Source organism: Pongo abelii, chromosome 11, assembly GCF_028885655.2.
Source record: "Pongo abelii isolate AG06213 chromosome 11, NHGRI_mPonAbe1-v2.0_pri, whole genome shotgun sequence".
NCBI lineage: Eukaryota > Metazoa > Chordata > Mammalia > Primates > Hominidae > Pongo > Pongo abelii.
Genome location: NC_071996.2, coordinates 52,106,947 through 52,126,087, shown reverse-complemented (window position 1 = coordinate 52,126,087; position 19,141 = coordinate 52,106,947). Strand labels below are relative to the sequence as shown.

Below are 19,141 nucleotides of genomic sequence, written 5' to 3'. Positions count from 1 at the left end.
GCTCCTGCCCCAGCCTCCTGGACACATGTATAAGCCCAAGAGAGGGAGATAGAGCTGTAATTGCTAATCAAAATAATTATGTTTAGTAAATTGTGTAATCCATCTGTTCCAATTACCCTACCAGAACATAAGACAAAGGGAAGAGAATCCAGCTCTCTCATTTCCTACCTCGTCCCACTCCCCTGACACAAACCCCAGGCAGGTTGGTTATGATGCCAGCTCAGGTCTTCCTTGATGGTGAATCAATCCAGCTGCCAACGGTGAGCAGAGAAACAGGAAAGACTGAAATGGCCAGTGGGGGAGCAAGGAGCAGGCAGGTCCAAAATCAGGAAAGCAGATGCAGAGCAGTGTCAGGAGGACAGAGCTTACAGAAGAGCAATAAGAGGATCAAACTGAGCAGGGCTGCTGGGTGCCTCCAGGGTGAAGCTGCTTGCAAGTACATTTGAGGCACCCTTTAGAGGGCCCCAGAAATGCAGGTGGGTGGTCTGGCAAGGGACCTGAAAGTCCTTTACCAACAAGTAGAAAAGGCTAGCAAAACTAGTGGAATTTGAGCTGTTCTTATTAATGTGACCTCATGCGGTCCTAGCTGATGAGTCCTAGAAGAAATGTGTGGCATATATGAATCTGGGGAGAGCTCCCCCTTCTCTAATATAAAACAGATGTCTGTAAACTAACATTGTAGGAGAATAAATTTGAGCACTCCAAATGGCTAATGAAATATATCAAGTTACTTTTTTTTTTTAATCTTTCAAGCTTAAGTACAAAGAATGGGGTGTGAGATGATCATGGTAGGCAAGAAAGAAGATGAAAGAAAAGTAGAGAGAGAGAGAAGTAGTTCATGGTTCGATAAATACCTACTGTGTTCTTGGCTCTTTGGTGGATTTTTTGTTCATGGCCATTGTTTTAGCTGATTTTCAAAAGTAAAAAAAACCAAGTCAAGCATTATTATCATCATTTTACAATGAAGAGATGAGTTTGAGAGATAGGAAGCAACTTGTAAGGAAGACCACACAGTTTCTAAACATTGGAGGTAAAATTTGAATCAAGGTCTATGTGATATCCAAGCCTATGCCTGCACCCCTAAGCATGAGCAAGACAACATTCTGGGGTGCAGAAAGAAAACATTAAAATTCCTATTTAGATTTATTATTTTTGACCTATGCTTATCAGTAAGATCATTTTAATCCCATCCAGGTAGTGACATACCACATCTGGTTCACAAAATATCCTGAATTAAAAGGGGTTGACAGAAGGATGACAGCATCCTCCTCATTCATTGGTCAGCTTTTATTGTATTATAATGTGCTGTAGTTTATGTGGCCAAGTAAAGTCTCTTATATTGAGTTTTTAACTAACAGACCTCAGAGAACAGACTAATGGCTCTAAAATATCCCCCTAAAGAAGCAAGAGATTGATGTAAACACTAATGATGTACACACATGTAAGCATGTGAGTGTGATCTCTCTGTCAGCCACAAAAACAGAGAAACAGTGATGACACAATAGACTCTGACTCAAAGTCAGGCAAAAAAATTATTTTAATTATCAAGCCTATTTGAGGTATGGGTTGATATTCATTATTTAAACATTGCCTTTGCCTATGTAACATATTTGCATGTACTGTGCTTTTGGAGGTGTTTTTTTTTTCAGTAATGAATATTATTGAAACCAAGTATATCCACTTAGAAGCCAATCCATGAATCACTGTTCCAAATTTTAAACAAATAATTTCAAAGACAATAAAATATTTGGAATAAATTTAATACTAATAAAGTTTAGTACTAGTAAGTTTAGTATTTTATGCAGAACAAAATGATTGGTCATCAACAAATATAAAGCTTTAAAATATTATATATTTCATCTTTGTTCCATTTTGAAACTTTTCTCTTTTGGAATAAAAGAGACATAATATAATAATTCAATGAGATACATATGAAATTCATAAAAAATAAAATTTCTATTAAGAATATATGTTCAAAAAATCTGATAGAGTGTGTTACCAAAAACATTGCTGGCTGCTCCACCGTACATCAGAGTGTAGTGAATATGGTGTGGTTATTAAAAGTTATTGGTAAGTATTTTTAAGCAAATAAATAGAAGAAAAAATACTACATAGGCATGAGGTATACCTCATAGAGTAAGAGATGTCTGGAAAACAAAGAGTAGGGGAGACAGCCTTAACTTAATTTTAATAAGAAGGTTGAAGCCATTGAAGGGTGATCATACATCGCTGTTAGCCTTGGCTTATGCCTGCTCTTCCACATCCCCCCAGATGATGTCCCTTTCCCCTTCAAAGTGATCTCATTTAAATGATAAACTTTACAATCACTCTAATTATACAGAAATTAAAAAAAAAAATTTAACATCTTCATGTGACTCTCTTTGTTAATCTTCCTTTTTTCCCTGACCAAAAAAAAAAACAAAAAAAAACCAGTATCTTTTTATTTTCACGGCCAGCCCTGTCATCTGTACATAGTATCCTTTAAGCTATGATAAATTTATGTTATAGTTTTTCTTCCTTGCAAAATCCATCTCTCTCCCTCTCCTTAGGATCCTCCTGCCCCTGCCTATGAATATATCCAGGTCTTGCAAAATCTGAAATTAAAATTCAAAAAGATTTATTTTGAGACGTACGTCTCCCTTTGAACACTTTTCCCCCTTTTATTTTATTTGGAAAACTTTCTAAAGGAAAGTACTTACTTGCTACATCTTCTTCCTTCTGTACTCAACACTGTATTGTAATTGCTGTCTTGGAGTTTCCCACTGACAATGCCACATCAAACACCCTGTTCCTTAGCTTATTCCACAGAAAGTTATGAGAGCTTATTGGAGGACTATGCAGGAATCCCACCCCTTTGACGAAAGGATGGTCCTTCTCTACTTTTAGGACAGTCAGAGACAGTGTGAAGGGAGGAAGCTACCACCTGCCTACTTAGCCAGATGGACTGAATTGATTGGTCTTCAGATGGTCACAACCACACCATCCCTCTCTGCAAAGGCATTTTCTTAACCTTCCTTCCCCTGCATCTTTACCTCTCTGAATACTTGAAATTATTGACCAGCTTCACCATCTTAAAAGTTTCTATTATTTTGGTCTATTCTAGGACACTGCAGAATGTAGTATAAATAATATGTAATTTGGAGTCTGAAGGATCTGGATCTGAATTGTAGTTCTGCCCCTCACTATTGCATGTTGAATTCATCCAAGTCATTAATCTCTCTGAGCTTCAGTTTCATAGTCTATCAAATAAAATTATGATGTCTAAATCACAGGCTGTTTATCACTAATCTTACTAAGACTATTTTCACATGAACATTGGCTAATTTTTTGTTATTATACGTAAAGTTTTCAACTGCTTTAAGTGGCACAACTAACTGGACTGACCATGCTTTAATCCACATTAACTTGCAATAGAATCAAAATCATCTTAATGGTCACTTTTGATCCAGTGTTTACTCTTCATATACTTGAGTCCAGGCTTTAGGGCAATGACGCTGTTTTTATAAGAATGAAACCAGCCCAATTGTCCCATAGAAATAATATTTACAGGTTTTTAATAAACATAAAAATTGACCCTCCATATTAAAACTTGACACTTACATTTGTCTTAACTGAGTTTCTTCCTCAGGAAACCAACCCTCAGGCAAGGGACTGAAACTCGCTAGATCACCACATCCAAAGAGATGCCAGACCCCTCATTTATCATGATTGCTTCCTGACTCCTTCCTAATTCCTGTTTTCCTGCTTTCCCCAGTATATAAGCACCCCAGTTTTGGTCACTCAGGGAGACAGATTTGAGACTGACCTCTCATTCTCATTGGCTGCAGCACCCAATTAAAGCCTTCCTCCCTGGCAATACTCGTTGACTCCATGATTGGCATGCTGGGTAGTGAGCAGCAAGACATAGACCCTGGAGGTACAGTAACAAGAATTCAAGACAATTAAATGTACTGAGACACTTTCTGTATTGTGCCCAAGAGCTGACTTATTTTCCTATCATTTATGTTGAACATTTTTTTTCTAATTCCGTTTATATAATGTGTAAATAAAAGGAAGAAAAGTATGAAAGCCTGTAGGGTTAAGAGTATAACAGAAACATTTTGGAGCCGCCACCAAATGCCTGAGGAAATGGGGAGGGGATTTCTAAAGAGCCTTTAGAAAGGAACTATGGGAATCAGAGTCTAGACATCTGCCAAGTCCAGAATATACTGGCACCCTTCACAGAAGTAAGTGTGTACTAGTAAAAGCATTATTCTCTATTATTTCTCACTTTTACCCAATTTCAAACTCTGTGGGAATATGGGGAAGTGGAAAGACTAGAACTACTCATTTTCAAAAAGTAGCTAAACATACCACCCTTCCCCAACCATAGACTTTCCACTTGAAACAGAACCAAACTGGAGAGAAAGACAAGATGCCTCAACTTACAGTCAAGTTGAGAGTGTTAATTATATATGACTGGACATTATATATACTTATCCCAGGCTGTGTTTTATGTCTTTTTCATAAGACATTTTGCACTAAGAGTGACCAGAAAAGTCAAGGGACTGCCTAAGTGTTCACCCAGAGGCAGGGGCTGCCTCAGGAAAAAAAAAAAAAAGAAAAAAAAAGGAAAACAGAGTTAGTGGGAGGCAGAAATAAAACTGTGTAACTGATTTAGTTACTTTCTAATGTAGTCCTCTGCTCTGCTGTTCCTGGCCCTATCACATATCTCTCCTCTCACTAAGACACTGGTCCTTAGCTATGCCCAAAACTGCAGGTGCACCCTTCAAATTCAAAGCTAACAGGATATATGTTTAAGCTTAAGACGCCCATTGTGAGAGACACAGGAAATTGGAAAGGTGGAAAAGCGCATTGTGTGGAGCCTCCAGGAGCAGGATGCTAGGTTTTCATTTTAACAGTCAATGCCATGAACCAGGGCATAAAAAAAAGGAATTGCAGTCTGCTGTGTTGACTGAAATTTAAAGTAAACATGAGGAAAAATAATGGGAAGTACAGTTAAGACAGGAATTCTAGGAGCAGGCACAAAGACAAAGGATATTAGTTTGACTTCATGGACTTTTACTACCAAGAGTCTCCATGTTAACATCACTTTCCGACATCCCTCAGCCCATAGCCCAACTAGTCCTGCCATTGCCAAGCACGCATATGTTGACTAGCTGCATTTAAATTACTTAGAGAGATAAAAGAACCCTTTTTTAAGTTGTACCCTGAGAAGTTAAAATTTTATCTCAACTTGGTTCTTTGTAGAGTACAAGAAATTGTTACCGAAAAGTTTCCATCCTCTGATAGAAAGGTCAGGCAAATATAGATAGAAGGGAAGTTAGACTCAGTCTGAGAAAGTGACTGTAAGCAGTGATTTATGGGCAGAATTCCTAGGGTGGGGGTAACGGCAACAGCCTCAACACTGTAGACAAAGGAAACAATGCTTTATAATCTACTGAAAAAATGATAAGTCAAATTACAGAAGACATAGAACTGCAGAGATAAAAGTACATTCCCCCGGGACAGGAAATGTAGAGCATTTAAAATGAGAAAATTTCCCCAGGCCCACTCCCTTTATTTATCTTTGTTTCTCTCCTTTTTCTGTCTTCATTTCTCATTTTCTGTATTACTGACATTTTTAAATAAATCTATAGGAGTTATGTCAGAATTTTACATATATATGAACTAGCTTGAATATCAAAAAGTTGCATTTTTCTCTAAATAGTGATACAGATTTAACATTTGCCATCTAGAAATAAACAAGAAACCATAATCCATAAAGCTTTAACTAACTGAAATACAGAGAGCATGATATGATAATACATTTAGTGTTGTGGCTAAGAATAAATCATTATTATTTTAATGGTTGTTTCTGAAAAACTTCCACTTTTCCACACTTTTCTATTAAATGGGAAGCTCTATTTTCCTCCTCATTAAATCTACTGTGCTTAATGGGTTTAAAATTTAATGTATATCGGTCAACGACTGCTTCCTTAAATCATCTTCCTACACTGATTTTGCAAGTTTTCATATTTACAGCACAGGTAATAAGAAATAGTTATGCAATGATTTATAGTTTTTAAAACATTAGAATACGTTTCAAATATAAGGCCCCTTAGGCTACTCTGTATAGCCACTCTTAAATGCCCTTATTTTAATTAGTTTTCCTATGTTTTGACTAAAATATTCTTTGATTTAAAAGAATTCAGTCTAGTTTGATTACTTTCATAGTGATCATATTTAAAAAATTTACCCTCAGATGTTGAGCATTTCTATTTGGCAGACGCTATACTAACAGCTTTACATGAAATAAGTCATGGAATTCTTACAACCACTTTACAAGATTAGTATATTTGTATATTTGCATATAGGGTAACCCTCAGAATAACCCCACAAGACTCTCATATGTACTATCCCACACATTCCCATGAAAAAGACTAAAATATGAAGTGGTGGGGAGTCCTGGCACAGGGCCCAGGAGGGCACATCTGCCCCACTGAGATGCTCAGCAGCTCCACATGAAACTGCCTTTACAAAATTATGACAGTGAGAGTAAATCTGACATGGTGGACTCCATCTTGCTTCTGACCTCTGAGCTGCCTTTGCTCATTCCTGGGCATAGACCAAGCTAACCATTGGAGGAATTTAGCTTATACTTTAACTTTGAAGCAAGGATGATAGTAGTCCCCCCTTAAAACTAACTCTATTCCCCATTCCAACCCCTGCCACTGTCTGAGGGCTGAAATTGACTTTGAAACTGACTTGGTGAGACTAATGAAAGGCCACAAGATGAGGATTTTGGGAAGAGCCTGAGTTCTGCTAAAATGTAGGCAAAGTCTCTGTAACACTTTACTGCTCAGGGGTCATGTGGCCAGAGGTCACAAGATCTGTGGCTTCCCCAATTGCTCCTATAGAAAACATCACCATTGTAGAACCTAAGATTAACTTTTTATGAGATTTTTTTCAAACTGACCCTACCCAGACTCGTGACTCATGACCCAACTGGTCCTGGGCCCCCACCCAGAGGCAGACTCAGCATATGAGAAACGTTTTCCACACCCTTATGACTTCATTCCCCACCCAATCAGCAGCACCCCTTCTCTGGCACCCTGCCCACCAAATTGTCCATAAAAACTCTAACCTCCAAGCCTTCAGGGAGACTGAGTTGAGTTAAAACTCTGTTTACCATGTGACCTGCCTTGCATTAATTAGACTCTTTCTTTATTTACCTTTTATCATTGAAGCAGGCAGAAAGAACCCATTAGGTGATTTACATGTGCAGCCTGGTTCTGTAAGGTGGGCTGTGTGGTCACAGTAGCTAGGACGGAATCTAGATTGCCCCCATGCTTGGGCGTTAAGGTGCAGAGACAGGCTAACTCACTTAATAGAAATATGACTCATCCTGCCTGCCATTAAACCAAACATTTCTGTCTCTTCACTGAGGACCATTCAAGAGTAGTTTCTTTCCTTCACATCCTAGTATCCCAGAGTTCAAGCTGACTCCTCTCATCCTTGGTCATTCCTCAACATTTAACTGGAAGGAAATATTCCTGAGCTTAAGTGTTATGCTTAATGCAGTAAGCATGACCCCGTTCTCAATAAGCAAAAACTTACGCTTTGTCTTAACTGTTATGGGTTGAATTGTACACCCCTCTCAAAGAAAAGTATCTTGAAGCCATAACCCCCAGTACCTCAGAATGTGACTTTACTTGGAAATAGGGTCTTTATAGAGGTAACCAGTTATTATGAGGTCATAAGGATGGGTCCTAATCCAATATAACTGGTGTCTTTGTAAAAAGGGGAAAGTTAAACACAGAGACAAACACAGAGGAAGATAACAGGAAGACACACAGGGAGAACACCATATGAAAATGGAAGATTGGAGTGAGGTACCCACAAGCCAGAGAATGCCAAAGATTGCTGGTAAACCCCCAGAAGCTAGGAAGAAGCAAGGGAGAATTTCCCCTACAGATTTTAGAGGGAGTATGGCCCTGCTAGTATCTTGATTGGGGGCTTCTTGCTGCTAAAACTGGGAAACAGTAAGTTTCTGTTGTTTTAAACACCCAGTTTGTGCTACTTCATTATGACAGCCCTAGAAAACTAATACATTAACCAAGCCTCTTTCAGGTTTCCTTTTTTTTCCTCCTTCATTATTATGTTGAGTTTGACTAGCTGCAGCTGAATGGCTGTTCTGACGTTCTCTTTTGGCAAATTATCTTTTCTTGGCTTCAAAGAGGGAATTTAATCTTAGTTCATTGCTGCTACAAATGAGGCTGTAAGAAAAGCGTTTCACTGTTAAAGGAAGTCCCCATTTTGTGTTTCAAAACCTAAGGAAGTTTAGTGATAAGATCCACAGAGCTCTGGCTCATACAATGCCTTGGCATTACAGCTTTAGCGCAAAAGGCAATTCTTCCTCCCTGTCCCTCAAAATGAATGAGTTTAAATGACAAAAGACATGGTTTGGATGACAGCTCAGCCTCTGCCAATACCATCTCGCATCTGCAAATCTGCTTGTCACTGACTACATGCAGAGGAGAGCAAAGGATATCTCTATGCTTCAGAGATACTTCTAGCAGCAGTAAGATCCATCTCCACATTGTAGCCCATATGCCTGCTGGCATGGCAGTGTTCCCAGCTACCCACAAATCTACATGAATTAAAAATGTGGAGCTCTGTTCTTGTCTTTTCTAATAATATAGGTGAAAATGTAACTCTCTAGGATAGAGGATAAAACCAATCTTACAGCCTTTATAGCAAGACATGTTAAAAATTTCTAATTATTTCATTATTTTCAGGGGCCAAAATATTTACTGAGACTACTTTATCACAAAATGCTTTCAAACCGTTCATCTGGTAATCTACTTTTTTCAACAGCAGATATTAATATACAAAATAGAAAGTTACCCTTCACTGAGAGCTTGCTATGCTCTCTATGCATTTCTAGGTGCTTTACCTTATCGCATTGACTCCTCATAATGACTATATAGGGCGCATGCTACTATTACCCTATCTTACAGCTAGGAAGACTGAGCGATGGTCACCTGCCCAATGTTCCACATCCAACTTTATAGAATCAATACTTGAAACCAAATCTCTGACTTCAGAGCCCAGACTCTTAACTACTCAGCTATCCTGCCTCTGTTGATTGCTCTTAGGTGTCATATATTGTTCTAAGAAAAAGGGAGAAAAAGATTTGTTTTTAATGACTATATTCCTTGCGGTCAAGGAACTTACAGTTTAGGAAGGAGAAACAGTAAATAACCATCTCATTATAAATGAGTCTATTAATTCCAGAAACGTAGCTGTTATTACACTGCCATACCACATCATATCAAACTCTCTTAATACATGATGCCAAGGACTCTCCCTCTATAGAATGTATTTAAAACAACGATCTTCAGAGGAAATAATCTAAATGGATAACAGAAAAGGAGATAATTAAAATATATACATATGCTGACTTGAAACTCAAATTGAAATAATCTAGAAGACCAGCCAACCTGCCCTCTCTTGGTAAACCTAGTAAGCAGTCATAGATAGTCTGGCAAAGATGGCTTTCCCTTTCTCTCCTGGCCAAAAGCTTCCTGGAGGAGAACTTGTTGTCTCATCGTCTCTTTGAGGTAGATTCCAAATATCTATCAGAAGTCCCCTTACCGTAATCATATACGAAATCTTCTGCTATAGTCCAGAACAGCATGCATTCCTAACATTCAAGCTTCATTCAAATCCTTGCTTGTTTTTGGCCTGATTTCTTGAAGCTCCCTAAGGCTGAGGGTTACTGCTAAGTGCTGCCTTATCCAATCATCAGTCCTGTACAGCCTCGTGACATTTTGTAGCTGAAACAGACATTAGATACCATTTCCTTGAACCTACTCATCACTCTGCCACCCCTCAGCATTTTTGCAATTACTTTGCTCTGTTTAGTTTGTATTTATACAGTTGTTGCTTTGGTAGAATACTTAGGAATGTTTCCTCTATATATTTTCCCTCAACTAGATTACAGGATCCTCAAGGACAGGGAGTGTGTAAGTACACATTATCTTTGTTTTTGCTACTTTTTGCATTGGTTTGCAGATAACGGGTGCTCAGTGAAAGTTGTTGAATGGACAATCCACAAAATAAAAAGTAGAATAAATAGAAAGTATGTTTATATATCTTTTTTTCTCATTTAATTGAGCAAGACCACCTACTCCACAGTTTTTCAAAACTAATTCAAGTAGGATTTAAAATCAGTTTTGGACTTGGGTTATCTTACGCAGTATTTATAGTATCAATGGACTTTAAACATCTATCCTTATGTTGCTTTGAACTTTTTGGTTATCAACAGAAACTCACTCATGATTAAATAATAAAAAACATAACAGAACTACTATGAGGTCCCAAAAACTGGGCCTCTGATACCATCAGAAAAACCTGCCACCTCTCCTCCACCCCCTTTACACATAGACTTTATTCACTTCTAGCTCTATAGTTCTCTCTCCTTCAGATAGCCATATGAGTAAAAAATAAGGTGGCCAACAGACACCTAGTTTACACATTGCAAGAAATAGAGTGAATCTCTTGATCTCGATTCCAAATTTACTAAGTAAGGGACTGTGATACACCTAGCTTGAGTCTTCTGACAACCCCTGGACTATGACCAGAGGCTCATGTAAAATATTGGTTATTTTCATTCTAATGAGGACAGAAGTTGATGAAAATAATTTCTGAGGGGAAAAAAATCAGACCTAGGGAGAAAAAAAATCAATGAGAATCTAGTATAATATCTATGACTATACACTCATTTACTTAGTTCTCTACATTTTGATTCAGAGACTAAAGCCCCAACAATTTATTTCCTGCACAAAGAAGTGTTCAAATGTTAGCTGTTACTATTGCTTATGAAAAGAAACTATTTAGTAAACATATGCAGGTCATTACAGTCTTAATGAACAATCAGTTTTTTTATTTTTATTTTTAGAGACCTTTGTCCTCCAACATTTTATTTGGGGGGGAAATGTCTGCAAATCCTGCCCCTAATTAGTTTTTCCTTTTTAAACTAGTTGATTGCCCAATGAGTAATTTAATTCTCTTCTAAAACCCTAAAGATAAAGTCTAATCCTGGGAAAATCACTAAATTCACCAGAGAATTAGATAATATCATCAGTGTAGATGCAGCCAGAGAGCAAGGTTCACAGATTGCTGTCAGAAGGTAACATAGAGAAACAGCCATTGTGATATTTTCAAAGCCACGTGAGCAAAGAGTTTTATAAAAGCCCCATGAAAATATCCTAATGATAAATGCCAGATGAATTCTAAGGACTTGTCTTAGACCTCACCTCACATATATTAGAGCATAATACATTCCACAAGAAAGTACAAAGATAAACGGACAAGAAGCGCACAAAAGCCAAATGTTGAGTGTGGAAACTTCTGGAATGAGGAATATTCTTTGTGAGACCAGGAAAATACACACACGGGGGAAATAGCTACATGAAACTGAATGAGTGTTCTGCAGCAAGACACTCACTGTGAACAGCCTGACTTAAACCTTGGGATACCAAATTTTGCTTCCCTGCAGAGACTTATATCTGCCCATTCGTTATTTGGAGCAGGGGCTCCCTGGTGGTGGGACCCTCAAAGCATGCATAATACAAAGAGACTTACTTCCCTCAGGCTTCCAGATTGTCAGGCGAGGCCACCCAGGGCATGATGGCATTAAAATCCAAATAGTCACTGAACAATATAATACTTAAAAATTCGATCCAGTCCAGGCGAGTCAAGGTCTCATTATACAGGCCCTCAGGGCTGAGAAGAGGCAGGAGAACAAAGATGGAAATGTGTGTTGTCATGGCATCCCTGCTGCATCCCCTGGTTTCACTGGAGTGGAACAGAGTCTCTTTGAACCAATTCAGTGGCAAACATCTTCTGGTTAACTTTCACAGGACTCAGATCAAGAGTGGATGCTCCTGCATCTCACACTGGTCATATAAACTCTAACCTCCAGGTTTCCCATGTGGTCTTTTCCCAGTCCTGGGTTGGAGTTGGTTTATTTATTGCAGCTGAGGGAGAAAAGCAACTTTACCATGAAGTATATACCATTTTGATGTATGGAATTTTTAAGAAAGAGAAGGAAGCATAGGAGCAGAGCCATGACCTTAGTGTGAGATCAGGGCCCTCAGTACCAGATAAGCACCATTTCCAAATTCTAGGAGAACCTTTGGCAAATCTCTAAATTAACTGAGGTCTTGGTTTCTTCATCTTATGCAAGACAGAATTGATTAAAATACAAACCACTATTTTATTGACCACCAGGAAAGAAAAAATAGTCATTTAGAATTGCAATATGCATTGATTATAAAATGTATTCTGATTGCAGAGACGTTTAAAATATGAAAAAAAGTACATCTTAGAATCAATGATAAATGGTATAATTGAGAGGTAGGGGCTTAGCAAAACAGATATTTCTGAAAGGGATCCTGTCTGGTTGCTTGCCCTTTTAAAGAGATGACTATTTTTATTGTTGACTTCTTTTTGCAGTTGTACTTAAGCACTGAAAATAACTGCAGAAAAGAGAGGAGCAGGACTTTTAAGGAAAATGCACTCCTAGTAGCTGCAGACTGACTCTGAATCAGTTAGGTATTGGAAAGTTAAATTATTTGCGTGTTCCAAACAAAACCCAGTGACAGGAATTTGTAGGTCAGCTTTCACTCCCCGCTCACAAACTGTCTCTCAAAGCATTTGTCTTTGTTAGACCAGAATCTTCTCTCTTGCAGCTTATTGATTAGTTCTCTTCCGTCCCTCTTTCTTCCATTCTCCCTTTTTCCTCTTTTCTTCCATTTACCAATATTTAGTAAGCACCTACTCTGTACCAGGTCCTGTGCTAAGTGCTGGGAAGACAGCAGTGAATAAAACAGACACAGTATGAGCTACTCTCAAGAAACGTACCCGTCTAGAGTAGGAGATAGTCATGGGGAAAAGCAATTGCAATGCAACGTAATAGGAGCACATACACAGACTAGCCTTAGAAAATCCGGATGGCTTCGCTAGGAGGTGACACCAAAACCAAGACCTGAAGTACAACCAGGAGAGTGCCAAATTTTACAGTAAATTCCCTCACACCAGAGAACTGAGTACATTGGTGAACACAATTTTCTGGTTAACTGAAATAACTTGAGTATCTGACCTACACATTTTCTATTTCCTCCCATAACCTGACCTTATTTGCACTTCTCTCTAGATTACATTTCACAATCTCCAATCAGTGACCACGCTGCTACCCCCACAGACTTATTCCCTCATGCTCTGCACCTTTGCTCAGCTCCTTCAGTTGCCTTTTCTCCATACCCTCCACCTTGTTAAATCTGACTTACACCGTGCCTATTATGCATCTCAGCAGAGTTTGCTCAGGAGAAAACTAAGATGCAGAGAGGTTTAGCAACTAGTCTGAGGTAACAAACAAAATTCAAACTTGGCCAATTTGTTCCCAAAGTCCCTTCTTTTTCTGCTACACCACACTGGCTCGTTGTAGTCAGAGTCCTTCTTTATTTCAAAACACCAAGCTCAGGTCTTTCTGTCCTCATGAGGCTTCCATCTGATAGTTGCAGCCCGTACAGATCTTACTTGCCCCAATTTTTCTGTTATTTATTCCCTGAACTTTGATATACACAATGACACTCACCAATTGGTTTACAACAAGCATATGGGTTTCTTCAACTCAACTGTAAACAATTTGTGTCCAGGAATTGTACTGGAGTTGGGGTTTGGGATTATCAATGCATAACAGGCTGCAGGCTTTTTTTGTACACATAGGTTAGGATACTAGCTATTTGAGTGAGCTCCTTAGCTGAGGAACATTTTTGGTAATTATGGGCCATAAAAATCTCAGACACCAACCAGACCAGTCTTGCTCTTAATTTGGCTGTTCTTGCAGGCAGTGCCATGAACTTAGTGAGCATTCACTGGTAATGGGAAATGAACAAAAATTAAGGACTTAAAAGCTTTTCTGAGCTTTGTGCTCCCTCCCTGAGCAACCAGACCAGAATAGTATCCCTCTTTGAATGCAAATCAAATGCCATTGTGGCTTTGAAATTACATTTTTTCCGTTGAAATTTCTCAAGACATTAATTCTCAAGTGGATCAGTGCTGACATGTATTACTGAGTTTTATTCTTCTTAGTATCTAAGCCACTCCCAGCACATTCTCAAGGCACTTAAAGAAGCGCACTCACCCAACCAGGCTGCCAATTGATCATTTAGTGCATTATTACATAACTTATTACCAGAGAGTCACAAAAGCACAGAGAGGAATTTGATTCCTTATCATTATTTGCATGACATACATAGCACTTTTCCACTAAAGAGCTCTAAGCTCTGTGCAGAGAATATTTAACTAGTCACATTAACTTCTAGGCATCTAGAATTATATAATCAAAAACAAGGGAAGCAGGAGAATAGGAAAGGCAAGAGTAGGATAGGGGAAGATCTGACACAGAACCAAAAAAAAAAAGCAAATAAAAGCAAAATCAAGCCCCAAAATGAATGAGCATTCTCTGGCTATTTGGGAGGGATGGTACTAAACAGACTGCATAACAAACCACTTAAAGGGTTCTATTTGTGTCCAAGTCCTCTAGGCCGGAGGTCAGTTACTTTAACTGAATAAGGAACTATTTGGTCTAGGAAGTAGGGTGCAAAGTGTTTCCACTTTGTTATGAATGCGTTAAAAGTTGAAGACAGAATGAGCATAAGGAAATCTTCATGTGGATCCTAAGTAAAGTCTATTATCTAATAACATCTGTAGAAATCATCCAGAGTAAAGAGCATAAACCCCTGAAATTCTATTCTTTCTTATTTGGAGAATAAGGAGTACCCAGACTAACTGTCCACATCCTCAGTCACCCAAAAATTTTACTTTAGAGGTATCAGCCTCTGTCAGTTTTCACCAGGATAGGCTTTTCTCTAGAATGTTTCCTTGTTTTCAACCTTATTTTCAACATTTTAATTGCCATTTCACATGTAAGACAAACACACGCACACACGCACGCACACACACACACACACACACACGACTTAGCATTGGATGTATAGTCCAAGTTTAGATGTTGGACATTTTTCATTTATCACATTTTAATATACATTCTGGATGTGTTTCAAAGACTATGTCAACTTCCAATATCCCCACACCACTAATTGTGGCTATGTAAGGCTGCATCAGTTCATAAAGGTCTCTTTAATCACATGCGATTCTGATTACCGGGATGTACTCTTTCCAAGAAAATGCCAAGAGAAAAGAGACAACTTGAAGAGATTTGGCAAGACTTCTCTGGTCATTTGCAAGAGATAAATGTTTCCTTTACCTCATTAATTCACATCTTTTGGCATAGAAAATACGCATTATCCTTGCAGTTACCACCAGCCTCAAAAAAACTTGGAAATTTTGTGAAAAAGTTTAATGGCTCATGCTATAAATGGCAAAATTCTCCCAGCTGGCATCTGCAACTTGCTAGAGCCATTCGTGGACTATTGCCTTCCAGATGAAAATTAAGCTGGAAGATAAAATGGGAAAAGCATCACAAAGTGCCTTGTAATCTCTAGATATATTTGGGAACAGCTTAATTTCCATTTGTCTAGGCTTTCAGATGTTTACCACTAAACTTTCATTTGACAACAGGAAACCAGTCTTGTGTGATAAATAGTAGACATTTTTTTCTCAAAAGATAGTATGCAGTGTCCACTCTTAACCATCTATGTATCCTTTCAATGTAGAACATATGTAGAATATTTGGTGTGCTCTTCATGTTTTGGAAGATACAAAGAAGAATAAGTTCATATTGATGTCTCCAAGAAGCTCATGGTATTGTTTCTTTTTTCTTTGGACAGAGACCACATATACAGAAAAAATATGATTATGATCAAAGACAAGCAAGTTACAAAAATTATAATAACAAAGATGTACCTACCCACTCAACTTTTTTTAACCTATAGATAGTTTAGAGTTATATATCATCTCTTGGTTCATGAACTCAAATAATAAAGGTAGATTTACTTATCCCCTTGTTAAATTTACCATTTTTCACCTCAGTTTATTTACGTGGAGACAAGAGAGGACAATTCATAGAACCATAAGTTATCAGTTTTGCCTATAGCATAAGGAATATGTAGAGTCTGTCCAGATTGCAGAGAAGTCTTAAAAGCAAGGCTCTGACTGGGTTCAATTCAGTAGGCAAAAGTTGCTACTGAGAGTTTCTAAGCAGAACCAAAATTTGAAAGAAAATTTATCATTAATAAATGTATCCACATATGTGAATTATGAGCAGGTAACCTGGGAATTAGAGCAACCAGGTAGGAAGGTGCTGCTGTATTCTTGATAAACAGTGAAGAAGGACCGAACTAAAGTAGTAATAGGGAGAAAAGAGCAAGTTTTTGAAGTTGAGTCCCCAGGTCAGGTCATCTTTCAGGTGAAGCTCTGTTGCAAACAATCAGAAATGCAGGTCTAAGAGAGGTCATTACTGTGACACAGAATCTGGAGGCATTTTCCAAAATGTGGTTAATTCATGTGAATAGATATGATCACTTAGAGAAAGACTATGGCTAGGGAGAGAAACAAGAAGGACAAAAAGAGAAGAAAGAGCTTCCTCATTTAGGAAGAAGAAAGAGGACCAAAGAGCAAATGTTAACAGTCACCAGAAGACCCAGAGGAGGACAAGGAACATACAGCATCGCCAAATCCACCTGAAAATTCAAGGTGTGGGTGGTCATTGTGCATCACACAGCAGAGACAGTAATGACATGAGACCTAGGATGAGGTTATTTGAGTTGCAGACCATGAGATATCGGTAACCAAGAGGGGAGTTTGAGCAGCATGTCGAGGTTGGGAGCCAGATCCCAGGGAGTGTATGGGTGCTATGGAGATGAAGACAGCAGATGCAGACTAAGATGTTTGTCACCAAAAGAAAACAAAAGAAGTGGTGTCTGGGGCAAGGAGTCCAGACAGACACATTTCTTTGATGTTTGTTCACTTATTTTTTGGTTTTAGTTAATGAGAACACGACCATATTTGTCAGGTAGAAAGAAGAGTCCCATAGTTCTGGAGATACTTTTATTGACATAAAATGCAAAGGGAATAAACAGCAGAGCAAGATCCCAGGAGAAGCAGAAAGGCACGAGATTAAGGAGGCTAATAAGGAAGTAGAGTAATGCCCCTTTTCCAGGGACTAGAGGTCAAGAGCAAAAAAATGGGTGAAGATGATGAGAAATACTAGAGAGAAGAAAGTCCCTCACTCACAATGGTAGAGAAGGCTCAATTCACCTCTAGAGTCAGAGGTTGATGCCCAGGCTCAGAGAGCTCACAGACCATAAGATACTTTAGAATCAAGACTCAGCCGAATGTGTGAAGGAGTATAAAAGAGAGGGGCAAAGTACTGTGCAGCAGCACGGAAGACCCCATGACAGACCATGTATTTAACACACTTTCATTTAAGCTCTGGGATTTGCTTTGTGACTTAACTCTGTGGATTGTCAGCAGCCTGCAAACAAAAGAGAATAAAAATACCCAAAATGACAATGCAGAGGTATTAGCTCCTGTGTGTTGCTATTTCCCAGCATCCTTTTTAGCTGGTGGGAATAGCAGATGGTCAACGGGTCAGGGAAATCAAAAGTGATAGCAAGAGTGTTGCTGAAATTCTTAGCCTCGAACTCCCTCTGGATAAGGAGGTGAGTGACGGCCAATGCACAGGACCTGATGGCCAAACACTGTTTCTGAATAATGGTAAGGGGAAGAAATAGGTGCACATAAGGTCAAGTCTCTGCACTTCATCCATTCTAGAAATACGGGGTTACAGGCACGAGAGAAATTTTTCATTTCTTATAAGGTAGACCAGCCTTTGGTATTCAAACTAATCTGGGGAGCATTCCTCCATCCCACCTAAGACAGCTCAAGTAAACTGATGTGGCCTCCTGAGGTGTCCAGGCAGAAGCTTCCTCATTAAACACTGATTTTTGCCACTCCAACACAGCTCAGGCATAAACACTGTGTTGTTATTTAAGAAGCAAAGCTCCCTAGGACACTGGGAACCAGCATTCATATATACAGTGAGAAGGATTTTTGACCCTATAAGAAACTTATTTTGTTCTCTTTGTATGTTTGATTTGCAGCATTTTCTACAATATCCCTTTAAGTATGAGGGCTGTGATACATACTCCAATTAGATAAATCTTCCACCAATTAAAAAAAAATCTTGTTTCATTAGTTTTGAGTTTGTTCTGTTGCCAATGTTTTGTTTTTCTGCTGAATAAACAATAAATCTAGGAGGCTATTTAGATGTGTAATGTTCTTGAAAGAAGCTTTTTAGGACATAGAAGACAAAGTTGCTTACTCCAACGTTAAAAAGATAATGTAGCTGAGTTGAATTAACCCATTTAGGGATGCATTTCTTCCCAAGGGAAACTGCAAAGTTATTCTTCACAAAGAGACTTCACTGCACCCACACAATTAAACACTGGAGATCAGATAACATGTGACTGCACAGTCTTCAGATAAATCCAATTACCACTTAAATTACCAAAGAAATGCACTTTTTAGGGCAAATAACCTAAACGCAACGACCTTTGTGTGTGTGTGTGTGTGTGTGTGTGTGTGTGTGTGTGTGTAGAAAAAGTTATTGCAGGTAAAAAATGCTGTATGAAAGGATGAAATTAGCCCAGTCTTCTCTGCCTCCCCACCCATTCTTTCTCTACCATATGGAGCAGGCTGTTTGTAGGAATCTTTCCAGGGGAAAAGAGGATGGCTGCCTTCCAAACGCAGCCCTCAGGACACGGCATGGATCAGAGGCTACAGCAGAAATTGTGCAAACAACACTGGAGTCAGTGGGGTCCAGTCTCCTGCTCTGCAGGCATGAATGTTGACTGATCCTGAGGCCAGATGAAGCAGTTATAGCCCAGAACCTGCTGATCGCAGTTTTCTGATTATAAGAATTTTGGAGAAAGAAAATTACCCAAAAGTATTTCAAAAGAAAGACCAGCAGTATATTACCGTGCCTGAAGGGAGACTGACCACATGACAGATTTCTAATGATAAGGACTTTCCCGGTCTGGCTGGCCCACTGTTGGCCCCCAATAATCACTGTTTGTTCCAACTTCACACCTTGGTTCATGCTGTTCTGTTTATCAAGGAGGGCCCC

At 38.8% G+C, this 19,141-nt stretch overlaps 1 protein-coding gene across 21 annotated transcripts in view; it reads right to left on the bottom strand.

Moving 5' to 3' along the window:
* Positions 1 to 19,141, bottom strand: part of LOC103889957 (putative uncharacterized protein encoded by LINC00269) — a 377,157-nt gene that overhangs the window by 221,208 nt on the left and 136,808 nt on the right. For 2 of the 21 annotated variants that reach the window (XR_010136008.1, XR_010136010.1), the window contains exons 1-2: positions 7,600 to 8,445; positions 3,806 to 3,910 (exon numbers count right to left, since the gene is read on the bottom strand). The exons of 2 other annotated variants lie outside the window; for them this stretch is intronic. The gene's annotated coding sequence lies outside the window, so the exon portion shown is untranslated. Of the gene's footprint in view, positions 1 to 784; positions 908 to 3,805; positions 3,911 to 7,214; positions 7,571 to 7,599; positions 8,446 to 19,141 lie in introns of those variants that run through there. 17 more of the 21 variants (XR_010136002.1, XR_008522801.2, XR_010136011.1 and 14 more) reach the window with 16 other exon arrangements.